The sequence below is a fragment of the Bombus pascuorum genome, chromosome 2, assembly GCF_905332965.1.
Source record: "Bombus pascuorum chromosome 2, iyBomPasc1.1, whole genome shotgun sequence".
Lineage (NCBI taxonomy): Eukaryota > Metazoa > Arthropoda > Insecta > Hymenoptera > Apidae > Bombus > Bombus pascuorum.
The window spans coordinates 104,999-125,711 of record NC_083489.1 but is presented as its reverse complement, the minus strand read 5'-3'; positions in this window follow the sequence as shown (position 1 = coordinate 125,711).

The window sequence follows — 20,713 nt, the reverse complement described above, 5'->3', positions numbered from 1 at the left end:
TACCGAGATACCGGCCACACCTAATTGCACACAACCACCTCGCCGGATATTACGGTTTCAGGTCATCTTGCGAGGGCAGCGATTTTTCTGAGTGGCGCGCGCGATAAGAACGCCGCTAATGTTTAATGGCATTGGGAAAAAGGAATTACTCGTTTATGAAAAAGTTGGCATTGCTGATAAGGAAAAACTAGTACGCGAGCGAACGTTACGCGTCAAGCATAATCGAAATATTTTAGAGCTTGCGTTCCTTCGTTGGCAAAAAAACATGTAGAAGAAACGGAATGCGCGAGCGGCTAAAACGATGAAAAATTATCGTAGAAACGCGAAGCTCGTTAATTATTTGCCGATAAAAAGATTCATCAAAATTCATAGCCCAACGGAACTTGGAAACGGAATTCCAGCAAAGTCCGTGGAAACTGTTTGCTGGAAGAAGCGGCGTGTCGCGGCGTAATATTCTCCGTAGTACCGCGGATCCATTTAATTTTATGTCCACGACTCCGCAAAGTGACTCTCGGCGAGCATCTTGCTAGTTATTCGTGCTTCTTGAAAAATTTCCCACGACACGGGACTACGTGAAACTAGCGGTGAAACAACGTTGATAAACGAACCGTATTCTCTGGACGAATAGCACTCGGCCGGAAGCGACGTTGTTTAACGCAGATTTAGTCCCCTGCAAATAACACGGCATTCCGACGCATAAATTTGTTTCTTTCGCACGTTCGTTGCGTTACTTGGCCTGGTCTCTCTTCCCCCCCCCCACCCGTTACTTCTAACAGTAACGAACGTCCCGATTAGATTTCCAATTGATCGGAAACTATCGCAAAAATGAAACTACGCTATAAGTTTCAACTATTTAAAATGTTTCAATAAGGGTAAGCAACGCGGAATTCAAGCAAAATGTTTGCTGCAAACACTGCCAGCACACGTGCTGTGCGAATCTTCTTTGTTTAAAATGTTTAGATCGAAATTTTGTTATTCGTCGATAACGCGCGGCATCAAAAGAACATCAAAATTTTATAAACGCGATAAAGCTGGTATTGCGTTACATCAATGTAGCCATCCCCGTCCATCGAAAAACTATGCTGCATGCAAAATACGAAGATCCAATTAGGGAAGTAAGCCGAAAAACGATTCTCGAATACACAGCAGAATTTAATCCAACGGATGCGTTGCCGCGCGCGCATCATAACGCACCAATGGAATCGATCGAGGCATTAAGCCACGGAAATCCGAGCCGCCAGCGGATAGAAAACTGTACGAAACGACCGGACCTTCGTCATTTCGTCGCAATTTAACCGAACGCCGTTCGAATTAGTCGCGATATTGTCTCGTCGTTCATCGATCATCCATTGAACTTTCTCTGATCGACGGGTATCCGGTTCGCCAGCCCATTTTCCTTCGAATCGCCAAGGAAATAGCGCATCGCGGAACCGGCCGACCAATCGTCCATCAACCGTCTCAAGTTTGGAAAGCGTTCTCTCTCTACCTATCAGCCGGTAAGAAGGACCGCAAGCTCGTTTAAAAGACATTCTTCGACGTTTCAAGATCACTTTGGAGATTCCTCGAGTCGTCGGCACATTCGAGCACGTTGGAAGATGGTCGTCGGATCGTTCAAGGTCGAGTAAAAGACACAACTTGGCGACTTGGTCGATCCGATTGGAAATTTTGACAAGAATCGTAAGTCGAGCGAACGTCGGCCTCTGTACGGTGTGCTCAGCCTGACAGGGCCGACTCTATACAGTCACTACTCTGATCGTGTATAGCTGCGCAAGTTTTGTTAGAGTTGGACGGAGACGATGATGTACTTGGCCGACTCGATAGGCATTCGATCATCAAGTTAGTAACTTTTAGATCACGTGACTTGCCACAGTAAATCGCAAGTAATTCAACTGCCTCACCCCACCCGAGAAATTCGTCCAGCCAAGTTGAAACTAGTGTTTCTGGTTTGACGTGGATGCGATGGTTGGGACGCCAGCGTTTATTACTCGGTCGTGATTATCGGACGGCATGCGTGCGTACGCGAAACAGAAGCGCAGACTAATTCTTTCCCGTAGCTGGACGTTAATAAACGGATAATCCACAGGCGAATGTCGTTACACGAGTCTCTATCTCGATCATCCGGAATATCGACATCTACATCGACCGACCAACAACGAGAATATCGACAGCGAAATGAGAACGAGCGACGCGACCATACCCATCGACGAATCTCCGAATAGTTGGCCATGAAACTTTTGGACTGGAAATTTTCCATCGACTTACGGATCCTGATCGATCGCTCGTATTAGCAGGTATGACGCGTCCACAAACGTCGTTTTGCTGATAAACGGCTCGGTTCAGTCGCGTTTAAATATCGTTCACACGCCCCTGGAAATTCCACCAGGCAATTCGATCGAGGACCAGGATTCGAAACCGCAAGTTACGTATTATTCATCGGGGACCATTTTGCGGACATCTTTGTTGTCTTTGCCGGATTTTTCATTCGTTTCACCGCGCTTTTGATCCAACGACGTGTATACATACTATATTACAATATCGTACAGCAACTCGAGAGACGAGAAATAGAAAAGTTTTTGCAATAAAACGTTTCGATTCGGCCGATATTACCAGAATCGCCAGTTTCCAAGAGGAAACCTAAGTACCTGTGGCTCGCATTTTTTCTTCAGAACGTCGTGAATAACGTCGCGTTTTCGCAAACGTCGCGAAAGCAAAAGCAGCATCGGGTATTCGAATATACCTGGAAATTCGCAGGCGAGACTTGGTCGATTGTTCCTTGGTCAAACTGGCCTTCCATTTAAATCGGATAATCGGAGATCCGACACCGTATTTCCGTCATCGTCTACCAGCTGACGGATATTTTTATCGGATTAACATATTAACGAGAGAAAGTGCGGAGGACGCAAGAAGGTGATCGGAGCTGAACCTCCTTCGTAGTGTCTTACGGTGACGTAATCGGCTTATTTTTCAACGACTCGTTACTCAGCGCGATCGAGCTGATTTATTACCCTGTGGTCGTCGTGTTTTCCTATCTCTGCCGTTGCTGCGCATCCGCCAGGATACAAGTTCGCTAACACAACACGCTTCTCGCGTTACCCATTTTAGAATACGTTGCTGTAAACTCGAGATCGAGAAGAATACCGATTTCAGCGAATTACAGTCTCGTGAAATCGAATTTAAACAGATATCGAGATAACGGGTGAAGCCGACTTTTTAACAGCCACTCGATGGAATCACGATTACTTGCGATTCATCGACGAACCCGATGGTCGAATTAAAAAAGAAGGACGGGGGAACATCGTTTGAACATCGAATCGATTTCTCCCAAGTATCCCGTTTTTCATCGCAAACGCAAGTTTTCCTGGAATCGCGGTAATCACGTGGTTCTGCGATGCTCGTCTTATAAACTTGAAATTATATAAACAGGTCGACGTGGCGCGCGATTCAATGAAATTGATCTCTCTGACATCTGCCTTTGACAAACGTTTATACCGGTACGTATTTTCGCATTCTCGACGCAGTCAACGATATCTTCTTCTACCGAATTTAAAACAGTCTAGTTTCACGAAAGCTGGAAATGCTTTACAACCGGCCGATCGAAGTGACGCTAAATGTATTGGTCGTCTGTGGGATCTCCATATAGCTATTTATTATTTATGAGGCACGGCTACGGAGGAAGGGAAGAAGGGCAAGAAGCAAAGAACGAGGTGGGAAATTGCACTGTCCGATGACAACGACGACGACGACGACGACGACGACGACGACGACGACGACGACGACGACGACGACGACGACGACGACGACGACGACGACGAGGCCGCGCATCAGCGGAAGAAAAAAGAAGATCTCCTTTTCGCGGACGCTTATCTCTTTTCAGAGAGGTTGTCGCGCGTGCGAGATTTATCCAGCGTGAAAGGGAGATACTTCACGGAGGCAGCTTTTTTTAGAGCCCGGCTCTAAAACCATCAGTCCGAGCTTAAACTAAACTTCCTCCTCCTCCGCGTTTTCTACGGCAAGAACAAGGACCCAAGAGTCGCGTTATTTCGCGATGCGCTTGTCGGGCACCGTTACGTCTATCCCAATATAAAGATTTATCAGGCAGCTTTCGAGTTCGCGATTCCGTAATTCGATAACTTTGGGTTTCGTCGAAATGATAAAAGTATCGCACGATCTCATAACCGTTGCGAGTAATCGAAGTAAAAGTAGTTGTACACGCGTGGACGTGACAATCCCTAGGACTGCAGCGCGCCTGAAACGTGCGAAGACATCGTGACGGACAGTTGCGTGGGCCGTGGCACGAGCGAGTCCGTCATCTTTTAAAAGTTGTTGTCGTCGTCGAACGCGATGGGTAAAAGATACCGACATAGGGATCGTTATCGAAAATAATTCGACGGATATCCTCGTCGCAGCGTGAAAAAGAAAGCGTACCCTTTCATCCCCGAACTACTCGAGAGGTACGCGAAGGGTTTAGATAACGGCGCGACCGAGAGTTACTCCAAACTTTCTCGCTTCTTTCTTGGAGACAGGCCGTGGCGTTTTCTCTCTCGTCCCTTTTACTTCACCCTCGTCGGGGACTCCTTTCCAAGCGCAGCCACCAACTTTTCAGCGACAGTTTGACAAAATGTAGATTTCCTTCGTTTCCCTGACAACGATCGGTTTTTCTGCTTACCCCTCGTCCTTCCGTTCCTCTTCCGTCGTCTCGCCGCTTGCTTCCGTCTCGATGTCGCGTTCGCGCGCGATGTGCATGCTTAAGCCTCTTCTTATTTTCGCCTGTATCGCGTTACACGGTGCGGGCCAAAAAACATTCTCTTTCCCTCCGCCTTTTTTGGCAACGGGAATACGATTCTCGCTGCCGCCACACACCCTTCCCCCCTCCCCCGTATTTCCGTTACACCTTGTCGGACGGATGTGCGTCTAACGCGAGTATGCGTGTGCAACCTCAGGATCGCAGCATCTCGACAACAGACGCTTTTATCCGACCCGGAAACTCGACGTACCGAGCTCACCGTGGATTTAACTTGTACGCCAACCTGAAGCCTGTCCGCCTTATCGCTGACTCGTACCACTTCAGCCGGCAGTTGTTTTCTTTCTTCATCCTTCCGTACTTCCATGGATTTACGGCAAATTTGTTTTTCGCTCCGACACGCGAGCAGGACCCGGAGAACACAACGCGTCACAACGAACGCGCGACTAACGATAAATTATTTATATAACGTGAAATAGTCGGTCGAATAGAAGAACATTTGAAACTTCTGATGCCCGCGAACCAATGGCAGCCCTACTTTCCACAACTAAACCCTCCGCCAATGTCAGAAATTTCAACTTCCCTTACACTTTAAAGTTTAAAAGCGTCTAAGTGTTTAAGGCTTTGAATACCGTGATCGTGGACGACCGTTCAGCGAATACAACGAACGGCCACTCGTAGCTGCTCGACATTGGTATTACTACCGTCCTCGAGGACCGAACGAATACACACGTTCGTTGTATCCGGCGAATGCGTCGCTATAGCTGTTTGCGAGCACTCGGCGGAGACGAAGCGGTATGGAACAGGCCGGACCATTTTAATCCCAGTGCGCGCATTAGTACGAAATTACGCCTCGCTGCTAAATGACGCGTTCCGCGCACGATCCTGCCACTAACCGTTCCGCGAAAGGTGCGTTCAAATCCACTTTCGTAACATCGCAACCGTCTAAATATTAATCCTACACAAGCATTCGAGATAATAACACGACCGCTGCCCCGCCCGTGCCTCGTTTCTGCTCGTTCGAATAATATTTCGATTCCTCGATTGTCGTAAACGTCGATCAAACGTATATTTGCAATGGAACGTTTAAAGAATCGCTTATAAAGAAGGAACAATGGACATGAAGGATTGCTCCTCGCCCCGGTATCTTTCAATATCCATGCAAAAAGAATTACCGAGCGGTAAGTCTCTTCGGCACGGTTATCTAAATCCTCCACTTCTCGAGCAATTCGAACCGAAGGTAAACGGCTGTTCGTCGTTGTCGAAGGAAGGAGGGAAGCATTGTTCGTGTTACCTCCGATAAGAGTCCCTGCGACGATATCTACGCCTCTCGTTCCCCACGACAACGCGATTATCCGGCATGTCTGGAGAAAGTTATTCTTCGGTATCAGCCCGATATTACGTGGATGAATATTCTTCTGCTCTAAACCCACCTTGCGAATAGTCCCCTATCTTTCACTTCGTTCCCTTTCTCTGGTTTATGGGCTGTGGGATTTTTGAAAACGACACCAGATCGGCACCAAACAAATATTCCACCGTATCGTGCCGTACTGCGATCTTCGACCGTACAGTGGACGATGCAAAGTAGACATGATTTTCTTGATGAATTCGCAAGAGGCCAGCATTCGAATACATTCTTGCTCCCTCTTGACAAGTTCAATTTTTTCTTTAACCAGCGTGTTTGTCGTTTGCTTGTTTATTTTATAGAAAAAGTGGACATATCAAGAGGACGTACCGTGATGAAGGGGAACAATCGTTGGCTCGACTGCTTTGTCGGTAATATCGGAACGAGCACGGTAGTACCGCTATTGAATGAATCCCTTCCAAGTGATTTTAAAGTTCTTTTCCGTCGAAAAATGGGAAACATTTCGACCGGTATAGCGCATCTGGATTTCTGTTAGGAAGAAGACCCTCGAAGTTCGATCCTGTCTCAAAATTGGACGCGGATGCCTCGACGTACGGCGTATAGCCGTCTCTCCCTTCTTGCTGGCCTCTACGCGAACCCTTCTAACAATTTAAAACGTATTCTCGTCGCGAGTTACGCGAACTTGTTCGCGAAACGAATTTAAAGTTTCTCCGGGCACGACACGCAGGTTCACAAATCTGATACTACCGGAAGATATCAAATTATAGATACGCTGATACGTACGTTTTTCCTTTCCTTCCTCTTTCTTTCTTTCTTCTTTTTCTTTCCTTTTTTCTTTTCTTTTTTCACGAATCACATACCTTCTAAGATCTGTCACTTTCCTAGCGAAGACCGAAGCCGAAGACCAGAATGTTTTCACAATTTTTAGACGTTATCCTAGACGGGTCGGTGATTTTCATGCAATCAGAGTTTTAAATTCAGAGGCGCCAAATGAAACAAGTCTTTCTTACAGATTCGCGCTCTGGCGTTGTCCTTCCGAAGATCCTGAACGTTTGATTGCAAGCCAAAAATCGTCACGTTGCGAGTGTCACTGCACTCAACGTACCTCGCTTTCAACGCCGATAAACTGATTTCTGATAAAGATAAAGTCCAATTGGAAAAATCTAGAAACACGTATTTCGCGTTTCGTCCTCACCTTTTTTATACTTGAAAATTCTTTATTTCGAATAAGCGACCGTTTCTTTCTTCCTTTCGTTCTTCCGGACTGCCAGCGTTCATGATACGTCCAGACGCGAAGCATCTCGATTCGTCGAACGAGCATCGATGAAGATCGGTCGTCGTTCGACCCGAAAGCATCCAGAAAATTACCCACCACCGAAACGATCCATTTCGCAATCATCTTTATCGGTGACAATATCTTTGATGGTTGGTCGATTTTCGAACGGGAAAAGCCGATATTTAACGAAAATGTCAGATGCTCGGCCCCTATATATTTTGGGGGAAACGCGTACGTACGGTGGTTCACTTTAAAGATGAAAAACGTTTTCTCGATGGCGTTGGCAGTTTAAAGTGTGCGAATCGCGATCCATCGTAGCTAAATCGCCTTGAAACGCAATATCTCGCTCGTTGTTCGCAAGACGTACGGCCTCGCGGATCAAACGACGCGTATTGCGCTCGTGGCCGCGCGTTACGTCTTCAACGGGCACACCTGCGCTCGGCGTAGCGCGCCCTCAACGCGCGCAAATGCATAACTCTCAATTTGCACGTCGCCGGGAAACGCGTTCCACCGCTCGATATTACTTCCCTTCCATCGACATACCGGGCCAGAGCCGCTTTAAATGTAAAATGCTGCGTGTACCGAACCGGGCTACGCTTCCATGCTCCTTTCCTCCACGATATGCGAGACGCTTCGCGGATTTCCACTGGCCTGATGCATCGTAGAAATCTCTCTTTGATCAAATTTCCGAGATCCTCGGCTTCCTGTCGATATCGTACTCAAGATCAAGGATGCGAGTGGAGGAATTACAGAGCGTTCTATCTCGCCAGAGGCGATCGAAATTTACAATCTTCCTTCCGTGTATTTTACACCGTCCCCGAGTTGGCAAAAGTGTAACAGACCCGAGATACAATAGACCACCGAAAAAGAGAGCCAGACGCTCCGTTCCCGACTCCCGATTGCGAGGCGCACAGAGGGAATCTCGAAGATGACGGCTTTTAATGCTCGCAAAGTTCTAGACTTGAAATTTAAGACGTTCGGTTAACAATGATTTTCGGCGGCGCGCAGCGTGCCGGCACGTCGAAGCACTTCGGGACTGAAGTTCCAGAAGCCAGCAAAGCCGCCTTTGTCCCAGTCTTTGTTCCGATCGGAAGCCCCTTCTCCAACAAATGCGAGAACTTTGAGAAATATCTGCGGCAACGACCTGGAAAATTCAATCGTTTCGATCGAGTCAGTTTTCTACAGCGAATATACATATATACCACGAGTTAACTTCGCCACCCTAGCCCGATGAATTCGCGCCACTGCGACACCAGACACTGTCATTGTCACGCGCCTGTCTTTTCGACGACATATGTTTCCGAACAGCATTTTCCAGCATTTCGTTCGCGGTCTCGAGTGAATTTCCGAAACGACGTGGCCTGCTTTTCGTCGCCTACGATTAGATTCGACCGACAGCGTTTGTCGCGATTACGATTATCCTCGAACAGCAACTTTGAGTAGATCGACGTTTCTTATTAGCACGAGATATTTCAAACATTAACGTGATCTCGTCTCGTCTCGTCTCGTCTCGTCTCGTCTCGTCTCGTCTCGTCTCGTCTCGTCTCGTCTCGTTTCGTCTCGTCTCGTTTCGTCTCGGATCCTCCGAACAGGAGAGCACGTTTCCCTTTAATCCTATTATGGATTGCCTTCGATCTAATTCCTGCCGTGTTCAAATCATCGGCTTTCTTAGACGAGCGAATATTCACTCGTAGAAACGGCAATTTCGTTTCAACTTAAACGGTTTTCGATGGAACCGGATACGATTAATAGTGCGGAGCTATTCGCGATTAAGATCAAGCGAACCAGTCAAGCTTAAATTTAACTATCGATCGTAGATAACTACGTCCGTTCCCCGTTGATTCGTTTCTTCGCTCGCGTGCCCTTCCTTCGCTGTTTCAGTCTCCGTGAAGGGATACCTCTGTACCAATAGCTTCGGACGAAAAGCGAAAATACGAAACTACTAGCTGAAGAAGAAATTTGCAGATCGCATTTAGATTTGCCGCGGAAAATTTGAGAATCGAGATTGTTTTGCAAATAGAGTACATAGGGATCATTTTTCTTTGATTTTTAATATCGATTAGCGTGCCACGACGTTTCGACATTATCAAGGCGTTGTATTCCATTTGAAAATACCGCGCTTTCGGCAGCAGTTTTTACAGACTCCAGAATATAAGAGACTATATCGGCCAATGGTTTGCAAATCGTACCACGTTGTCCTTTATTTCCATAATCCCGTGCAGCGAGCAAGGAGAAAATTCGATAAAGTTAAAAAAGATAATTTCCATACGGCGAGAGTACGGTTACGTTGGGAAAACTTCGTCGCGTAATTCGTAGGAAAGATGTTCTCGCCTTTCCTGTGGCACGTGACGGTATCCTCGGGTTTCCTGCTTCCGTCATCGACACCGTTCAAAGATGGAACGGGATAAACCGCCGCGTGTCACCGCATCGAAATTACGACAACGCGATGATCTCTACTCTATCCTTTTAGAGCAAACACGATGGATATAAGGAGTGAAAGACAGGATGGTGCCAGGAAAATCAAACATCACGTCGGCAAAGGCGAAACGACTGCAACGGTCGTTGTTACGAAACCGGAAGGAAAATATCGTGGTGATAACGAGCGACTTACGCCATTTCCTCGAGGTGTTATTCGTAAGCACATCGTGTTTATTCGACCAGTCGCGGAGAGACGCGATCGCAAGGAAGCGCGTCAACGGGAGTCGTAAATTCCCGTTACGATTAGAATAATCGACGCCACGAACAGATCGACCCCCTTATTTCTGTTAGGATAATAAGGGTGGTTGAGTTGGTATAACACTGCGGTTAACAGGTTATAATATATCTATATATTTCCAACAACTTTGTACAGAAGAGAGTTACGCCATTACGTAAAGTATAAGTGAAATAGACGAATGATTGACGGCTGAGAACCCGGTGAACAGACGTTGACTATTCTCAGATTGGAGAATCAGTGTAGAGATGCTGACCGATCTATAGACGGAGATCGAGTCCAGAGGTGTTGACTGATCGGTAGTTGTAGATCCAGTAAAGTCCGGTGACGATGTTGTTGCAAAGGAAAGCTCTTGTTCGATAGCGATCGCCCCACCACTGGCCGCTTGCGGATGGACCCTGGGAAACATGGGAAAACCCACGTTTCCCCTATTTTTTCCCGATGGAGCAATAACCATACGGAACTCCCTGGTCAAAGTTGTTTTATGCCAATTGGCGAACTTAAATATAATGTGCACAGCTGATGGTCGCCTCGGTCGTAGGGAGTCACCGGACGTAACACATCGTATTATAAACATTCCAAATTCTGGCAAAAACTGTGTCGATCACGAGTTTCTATACCGTGGTGGAGGAAATAATTTCACAATTTTCCGTGGGGTCTATGAAAACGAGAATTCCGAGTGGTAGCAATACGATAACTCGTGCCAAAGCTTACTTCGATGTTCTCTCGTAGTACCTGTACAGTCACGTGTACAGTCACGCGTACAGTCTCGCGTACAGTCTCGCGTAGTACGTAATACAAAAAATTAGTTTAACGTTATACGGAACAAACAAGTATCGGACGTTAAAACTTGTTAGTATTTTTACTGTTGGCCGCATCCGTGAAGGGACTCGGGAAACGCTGTTCGTTTTTCAGAGAGATCGGATGCCGCACGAACTGCGATTTATCTCGCTTGAAACTTCCTTTTAGCTTTAATTGGCAGCTCGGCGTGGTCAGCTTTTTTCGACAGTGCGATTATCTTTATCGACGGAGACGATAATTATTGCAGCGTTTCGACGGCTTAATTAACGCGACGAGAGGGCCGCCGCTAATTTTATTCGCCCTTAATGAATTTTTCGAGTGGACGCGGCAAGCCGAGTAGTGATTAATCTCATTAAGCGAGTCGCCTTGCACTTTGCCCACCGATCGCCAGGCAATCGTTATCGTCGTATCGCCTCGTCTTAATTAACAACCCCGTATCGCGTTCGAGATTTCGGTGATTATGTCATCGTGCAAACGCCGCTTCTGCTCCTTTAAAGCGGACGTGCTCGTCTGTCTGTATGCTGTCATCGGCCGTCCCATCGGGATTAATATTTTTCCATTATCGATCACGGAGCCAGAGAACGGAGGAAAATTCCTGGAAAATATAATCCGCCAGAGTCCAACTTACGGATCGTTGATATAACCTTAAGTAAATCGATTTTCAATCCGCATTTACTATTTTCTCTACAGTTCTAAGTTTTATCGGGTCCGATAATGTCATTAACAGCTAACGAAAATTCCATCTTTCTTCCTCTCTATTTTCAAAGACTGTCTTAACATTCGGACTCTCTTACAATACGCGGTGCCTGTGAAACTGCGGTTCTGAAAATCGTAATCCTTTGTATATTCAACGCAATTGTCAGCAAACAAACGCGAAACAACGAAAACGCTTACGAAACCGTTTTACATACTTTTCAACTACACATGCGTACTCGAAGCATACTTGGCAACGATAGGTAGCATTCTAGATGACCACGACTCGTTTCCCGTCATCGAGTCTCCGTTCGATAATTGCCGCAGGTGTTGGGACAACATAGTTTTGTTGGACCAAGCCTTAGCCAGCACACCGCCAGCCAGACAGGCCAATAAAGATTTTCCAATCGAGGCGTCTCGATATCTCGCGGCATCTGATTTCCCAGCGTCCCCTCGCCCTCCAGGCGTTTTCCTGTCCCAGGAGCGACGTCTAGCCGTGCTGATGCGATCAGAGACGGAGACGAACGAGTACGATTTCTTTCTGGCGGCCTCCGTCGACGCGTAATTCCGACGCTGCGACACGAGAGGGAAGCTTGCCGCCCGGCCGGCAATATCGACCGAAAACCGAGTAAATACACTCCCCTAGCAGCCAGCAGCACGGTGCATTGCACCCCTGCGGGACAAGTATTTCAGCCGCGCGCCACTAGACCGAGAAACAAACACGATCGCGTCTACGCCCTTCCGCAAGTGCAGCTTGTCGCGGACGCTCATGTCGGACGCGATGGATCGTGAGACCGCAAATATCCCTTTGTCGAGCTTTATGGTCGCGCTATAATTCTACCAACCCGTTCTGTCCTCCGTCTGAGAATTTCCACCAACACTGCGTCGTCCATTTCAATCGTGTGTTAGACTGTCCCGACGAGAGGACCGCGAGGAATCGATCCGGGCTTAAATCCGCTCGGTCAGCTATCGAGGGAGACGTTGTTTCGATGTTTGGACAAGCAAGGCGAAATTTAAAAAGCAGACAGCGAAGACGAAGCGCAGCCGCGAAATTATGCCCGATGAGAGGGTCACGGAGGTTAACAACTTGGAGTGGAACATTTGCACGGCAAGCGTTCGCGAATCTTGCCCAGCTGCCGCAAAACCTTACGGCCAATCGAGCCGTCCGAGCTTCTTCTCTCCAACCTGCGTTTGTGCTTAGGAGATTGCTTCGGATTCGCCGAACCAAACTCCGTTCGGACCAACGGCAAGTAGTTTCGGATAGTAGGAAATAAACCGAAGCGAAATGAAACGTTATCCGGGCCGGATCAGATTATCGGGTAAACCGAATTACCGGATTAAAAACGGATGAAACGAAAGTTTTCAGCAGGAATGGCCAATCGAGCGTAAAAATTCCAAGCCGTCCAACGTTGCCGAAATTCCATTCGTCGACGATGAAATCACGAAATTTTCCGCGTTCCGGCAAATATCGTTTCAACCTAATTATATAATCACACGTTCGCCGCATCTTCGAGATTGTCGGGCGAACAAAGAGATACGCGCTAGAAACTGAAAACGGTGCCGTTCGATTCGCTACGCACTCGGAAGCTGTGCGTACAATTGGATTTTCATTATTGCGATTAAGTAGCGCGAACTGTCGAGCACGGGTAATGAGATTTACGTTACCGGCGCTCAAAGCGGCAATTCAGACGCGGGCCGGATAAAAACGCTACGATTTCTTTAATTGGATTCGCATCGCACGTTATTTGCGATTGACGCATTGTAATGCGGTCTATGAGTTACTCGTTTAATACTGGAAGCTAGGATTCGGTGGCGAGAGTAATGAAAATTTTAATTAAAAGCCTTCGCGTGCAAGTGCGAATTAATGGTGATACGGCCAGATGAAAAGATGAAAACGTTTTTAAGAAACTTTTACCACCGTAACCGTTTACACTCGCATCCATATCGCGGTCCGCTTCGTCGTTAATCAAAATGTAATTGCTTTTATCCAGCGTCCATGTGTCGACCTCAACGTACCAAATACAATTTCGTAGATAGACTGATATAACCGTTTCTTTGAAACGTAATTCCTTTCTTCCTTTTTTTCTTTTTTTTTTTTTTTTTTTGTCTTTCGCTTTTTTCGTACATTTCAGTGCCAAACTCCTCGCGAGCCACAGAGTTCGAGCGAACTCGAGCGTTCAATTTAATCGATAGGATATATTCGATCGGACGTTTTCAATATTTATGGTACGACGACGATCGAAAACTAAATGATAAAAAACAGGGAACACTGTGATCGGTTGCAACGCAACGTTTGATGTGACGTTCAATGTTGGCGGGATCATTTTACAAGCAGGTTAACAACGTATGGATGCAAACTAGACTTTGCTTGGCTACTTTGTTTTATGCTCGGTAAACACGCGTGGACGATATGAAAATTTCCGTGGGGCTTTTACGGGAGTGCGCGTGCGGTAGTTTCGTTTACGACGGAATCGAAATTTTAGAGCGTTGTCCTGGAAATATTAAGTCGCCAAGGGCTTCCGGATTGTTACGATCGCGCGCGTTGTTTCCAAGTACGAATGTTCGGACGAGTAACATCCATTTCATTTTCAACGAAAATACCGCTTTCTCTTAAAAGACGATATCTACGTGCGATACTTTTATTTTCAACGAAGATAAAGCAATTACGATCTGCGATACGAAATGCTACTGTATTTATTTAAATAAATATGTCATCTGTGTTTATTTAAATAAACACGAATTCTCTCTACGAAACGTTCATGCAGAGTTTTCGTAGACTGCAGGTTGCACCACTGGTGAAAACGCGTACTCGATCTTCGGCGCAACGCGTGTCAGCCTCGCCCTTTTGTAGTGAAGTCACATCCGTCGTTAAAGGTCTGGGTCCCTCCTCTTCTAAACAGAATACGCGTTCGAAAGTGTGTGTACAATAGCGGTCTACGAGTACGTGATTCCCAGAAAATCGATTCATCACGTCACACTCGTTCCAATCAATTTTCAAATACCCCGCGATTTCAAATGGATACACCGCCACGGATTGAGAGTTGCATTTAAAACGACCGTCATTTTCATCGAAATAATAATTAAATATTAGCCATCGGCTCGCAGTGTTTACAAAATGCAAAATTTTTCTTAGCACGATCAAGTTTCGTCTTGCTGCAAACCCCTTTTCCTTGAAATGTTTGCCAATAAAAGACCAGAAGGCTGAGAGGAAGGAGAGAGGAAGACGCGCCTCGGTTATGGACTTTGACGTCGAGGGAACACCAACGAGGGGATATTGCCGCGTCGCAGCAACTACGTCAAACTCGTTCCTGTACGAGACACTTTGACATCGTAATGATATAAGCGAACCAGTCTTCGTTTCTGTAAGCTGACATGTAAAACTGGTAACGCGAGACCGACGTTTATCGTCAAGTTCTATCCATGCAGGAACAAAAGAAGGCTTTGGCCAGAATGTTTGAAGAATCTGTTCTTTTTTTTTTTTTCTTTCAACTCCTTTTATTCCGCGCCGCCTAACAAATTGCTGACAATATTATTTTTTATATTGTTTCAGTTCCACCGATAGCAGCTCGTCGATCGTTTCCTCTGATCTTTCTTGAAACAGCGGCAGAGGTTCTGTGCACAGAACGTTCCGTAGCCAAAGGGGATGTATCGTAGGTGCTCGACGATCGGACAACCGTGTTGTCCTTTATAAATAGACGAAATTACTCCACGAAGAAACTCGTACGTTAGAAGCAGCGAATGAATAATTCGCAACGACCCTCCAAAGACTCGGTCTTTTGTTCTCTTACGTTCTCTTACGTCTGCAGCTTGGTTTACGACCAGACTCTACTCGGCAAACTTTCAAACAACAGCCTGATGAGAACGTGTTGCTTCGCGAGGAGGCCGCGCGATTCAGCTTAAAACGAAACTTGAATTCTTTCTTCGGTTCTTCTTTCCAGCTAAACGCTCTCAACGAGGGTGCATTTATTTCGGTAGCGTCTCGGTCTTTCGTCAAGGGAAAATACAGCGGACGTAAGAAACAGCGACAAAGCGTGAACTTTCGAGCACTCCGAAACCTGTCGTTCCCTCTTATATATACAATTTCAAGCGACTTTTATTCTCCGTTCTCTCTCTCTCTCTCTCTCTCTCTCTCTCTCTCGGCGTCGCGTCGATCGGATCAATCCGAAAACGTTTTTGTTCGCGTATCATCGAAACGGTACGATTCGGTCGAGTATGGTCTGGGCCAGTCTCTGGTAATCTCCAAATGGTTCTCTATGGAATTCCACCTGTGTTCCTTTTTTTCTCTTTCGCCGTCCAACGAAGCCTTGGCTTTAAAAATCACGCGGTAGAGAGCCAGTCGGCCATCCGGTTCTGTATCGAGACTGCGGAGAATCGAGAAATTGCGCCGACGAAAAACCATCGATTTATCTGTCGGCCATCTTCGTCAGTTTCCCGGCTCTACTGTTATTCCCTGTCGGCCTCTTCTTTTTCTATTCCGTACGTTTCGATGTAGTTTTTGTCCGGAGTTAGACGCGTCACGCATTTGCCACATCGCATCGTATCGCATCGCATCGCATCCCATCGCATCGCATCGCATCGCATCGCATCGCATCGCATCGCATCGCATCCATTCGCATCGTATCGCATCGCATCGCGTCGCGTCGCATCGCATCGCATCGCACCGCGCTGACGCATTTCTCTTGGCGCGCCATAATTTCGTTTACTTTCAATCTCGCCCGTAAAAGAAAAAATAAAGACGTTAAGGACGAAATAACGAGCACGAATAATGCCAGTTCTCGAGAAACGACCCTAGACTCGAACGAGAGACTTTTAGCGAGTAGAGAAGGTTTGCGCCGTAATCCCAGCGATTTCTGAGGAACGTTACAATGGAATCGAGCTTCTAACAGTATAATGAGTTGCTAAGAGATGGAAGAATAGACGGTTCGTCGATATTTAATATTGCGCTCGACGGCTTCCTCTTCTATACGCGTATTCCCAATCGCGAACGGCGAATCGAGAATCTGTCCTTCGTTTGTGATTTGTGTACTTCGGCAATTCTTCTTAATAGCATCTTCAAAGCGATGTTGAATAATACATAACGCAGTCCAATCGTCGCCATCGAAGCTTTTCGCTATTTCATTCCCAGGCTCTCGACTTCTTATCCAAACACTCGTTAAACTTCCAAACTTTCATCCATAAAGATTTAACGAACGCGCTCTCTAACCAACTCTTGTTGTGACCTTTGACGCGCTACACTTTCCATCGGGCGCTCGGCTATTTACTACAGTTCGAGAAACCACGAACAAAAGTCGTACGCGTCACTGTGGCGGGCCAGAAGATATTCGCTGCCCGATCTTTCGAATAGTTTTCAGTTAGTTTTCGCGGAGAACGGCAGTGCCGAACGCCGCTGAAGAACACCAGGTACCGATTCAGCATGTTGATAAACGTCAGATAAATCTAAGCGGCACGGACATGAAGAGCGGCAGAAATCATCGGCTGGTGCTAAACGAGTTTCTGATGACGCCTTTCGTGGTGCTCTCTACTAGCGATCGCGGGTTGGAAATTGACGGCTTAGAGGATCTGGTTGGACGAGGAAGCCGTACGGCGCAACGTATCGGCAGCTTGACTGGTCCCCTTTCCGATACGCAACCACGGCAATCTATCAGACCGGTGTAAACATTCGCTCGCGATAGCAGCCATCCCAGCCGCGTTCCCATCGGAAATAAGATCTTTTTCAATGCGGTCGAACGCCTCACTGCGGAACCCGAGCAACCTCCGAGCAACTGATGCATCACTCGAATGGAAAAATGCCGTCCAAATCGAGGAAACCCATCTACCATCCGTGAATTGATAAAAACCATCCGTGTTTAAGCAACCAAGAAGATTACGACACGAAACCGAATAGCATAATTCTCCGATTCGTAAGAACGTTGGCTCGTGGCCAACCACGATCCAAAATAACAGCTTAAGTTGTCAAGTTAAAAGTCAAGAGCAAGTTGGGTAACAAATAGAAATCACCCAGTTACCACGAGCTTTCGTTTTGTCCGTGTTTTTTGATGTCGCGTTCGAGAATACGAGAGTTCCGCATAATCAAACTTTCTGGGATCTTGTAACGTCCCGTGCTATGTTTGTAACGATGATGCAACACTCGTTTGCTTTGCTTCCTAATTAGCTACGGGATATTTGGAAGAGTTCCAATTGAAATTCGTGTGACATGGTTCCTTTTATTCCTCCTGCTTTGGGCGGGCGGGGGCTGTCTAACAAGAGGCTATCCCAGGATCGATATTGCTCGGACAAACTTACATCTTTATCCGTTTATTGCGTATACGCCTCTGTGTATGTGTGTGTGTGTGTGTTTGAAGAACACCTGCTAATAACGTTGTTAGTTCAATCATATTGCGGGAGACGCATCAGTCAACAGATTCCAGATCCTCGTTGGATGTGTCGTTACGCTGCGAATTACAATCGAAACCATGCTACATCAGGTTCCTAAACTTAAAAACATCAGGTTCTTGATTGAAAACGTTCCTTCGCACCCTTTCGACAATTACGTGCTTGTCACGATGTTGGTTTCTCGCCAGCATTTTGTACCTGTACTTTGCGCCAACATATCAACTTTTCGTCGATATAGCGGCCTGCTTGTTCGGACCAGTTTCGGGCCAGTTTCAGGTCAATTTCAGGCCAGTTTTAGGCCAGTTTCAGGCCAGTTTTAGGCCAGTTTCAGGCCAGTTTCAGGCCAGTTTCAAGCCCCACTGTCTCCATTTACACCATATAATCTCGATGAGCGACATTTCGATTGGCTGATCAAATTCATGACTCAACTCGGAAGATCGGACCGAATGCTCCACTCGAAAGATTTAACCGAAAGTCGTTTAATTCGATTGCCCAATTGAATTAAAAACCAGAAGAGTGGGCTGGGAAATCGAGTCGATGTTATACTCGCTGTCTTTGCGCACAAATTGTTCAAACGTTTGAAAATTTTGATTACTTCGCGGTGATTCCTGTGCAAGTACGCGAATGTTTCTGCAATGACAGTTGCTTTCCCTAAACATATCGAACGACCTGCTTCGATGTGATATTCTGCCAGAGTTGGTTAACTGAAACGTTTCAAGCAAATTTTTGTCTGCTGTCCCTTCGTTCCTTGACTGACTATTCTCCCGGCTTTCCCTACGTATAATGTATACTTTTTCGCAGGAGCAAGGAATCTTGTAAGTTCCTGGAATGGTCCGATCCGAGTGGTTTGAAAACGGTTCTGACATTATGTTCGTTGAGGATTCTTTCTATTTGTTCTGCGACTCCTTGAATGTAGGTACGATAGCGCGGCAATGCAAGTCGGGTCTTGTTCTTGTGATGGGTATCGCGTTTCTGATGGGTACGGTTAATTTATCTGCCAGTTTATCCGTTCTGCAGCAAGGCAGTAAGGCATTCGGTTCTTTTTATGGATACGTTTTGTCCGAAATTTCGATAGTTCTGTATGTTAACGAGTGGATGACAGATTGTTTCTGGGATGTGCGATGGTATCTGTTGGTACAGGTCAGTTTTCTATAGACTTCGCGTCCCAGTATGTTGTTGGGTTTCTTGCAAACGAGGATATCGAGAAAAGGTAGCTTCCCGTTTTATTCGACTTGCATGAATTTGATATTTGCATGTTGTGCGTTTAGTTAGTTATTTAGTTAGTCTAAGGATAGGTATAGTTCGTCACGTGCATGTGGCCAGATAACAAAACTATCATCTGCATATCTGTACTATATTGTTGGCCTCTTGCAGGTAGGTCTCTCCGAGGGTCTGTGTTTCAAAATGTTCCATCAGGATATTGGCGATTATAGCGGTTGCTGATGTTTCTGCGTAAAATTTATCGTTTACCGAGAAATATGGACTGGCGAGGCAGTGTCCGCTAGGTCGGATGGAAAGTGTGGGAGGGATTTCACGATGGCTCGAAGGTATCGAGAATGGGCACTCCTGGGAACAGTGACACGATGACATCGAAGCTTGCGAGAATATTTTTGGATGTGAGTAATTATGGCACTGACGATAGATCTGAGAGGAATATAATTCTAATGTATCTTTGAAAGATACATTCTTGTATCATGTAAGGGATTTCTGGGTGTAATCCTGTTCTCGATGTATTCCGGCAGAGAGCAATTCTTAATCAGATTTTGTATTTTTGCGGTGACAGGTCCGTTTTCAGTCGTTTGTACGAGCCGTCGTTTAAGAGGCTGGTGCAACGATTATATAGTATTGCCTCTGTCAGCTGATGACACAATTACGTCCTCGTTTTCGTTCATCCGTCGAAGGGAATGTAGTTCCTGTTTCGTCAAATTGAGCATATGTCTCTTGTCCTGTCGCAAGTTATTGGCTATATTTCGTCGAATGTCATTAGCTTGTTCCGCAGAGAGTGAGTTTACGACGGATGGCTAATGATCTCTTCTTTTGGCGCTCTTGTATACGTCACTGTGTAATTATGTCCTCTTACTAGAACCGAGATGGTGTCGTCGTTGATCCGTTGTTTGGCGAAGGCTACCTCTTTGTTCAAGAATTTCGGGGTTGCCGCAGCTGGAGCGTGTCGCGCGAATCCATGAATCGAAGCGATCGGAAGAACGAACGAAGGGATTCGCGGCAGGTTCGTTTGCGCGGAAGCTTAACGAAGCATCGGAGAGAGGGAAAGAGAGCGGGATCGAGTCGATGTCAAGAATAATTAATACACACCGGTAGAAGATGGAAACGGTGCATTATGGAAGGCAGGTTGGAAACTCCGCGAGCATGAAAAGCGGCGATGCGAGCTTCGAAAGGAGCAACGAACGGCATTCCGAGGGCGTCGCGCAGGACGAACGAAATGTAACCAGCAGTTTCGTGACGAACCTCCCCATCCTGACAGTTTGAAACCGTGGTATCGCCCATGGGGACTTGCCAAGTTCTACCAACAACTTTGTTCCTCGTGAACCCTACCAGATACATCCGCCGGAATTTCGCACCGGAGTAATGCGCTCGGGACGGATGGAGGCGACGCGAGTGGGTGCAATTCAAACGACAATGATTCCGTCTGCGCTATATACATTTTATTCTTCAGATCTGCGTGATAACGGATTCGCCGACCAGCAAGCAACCGCGCGAAACGTTCCCAATCGAGTAACACCTACACGAACC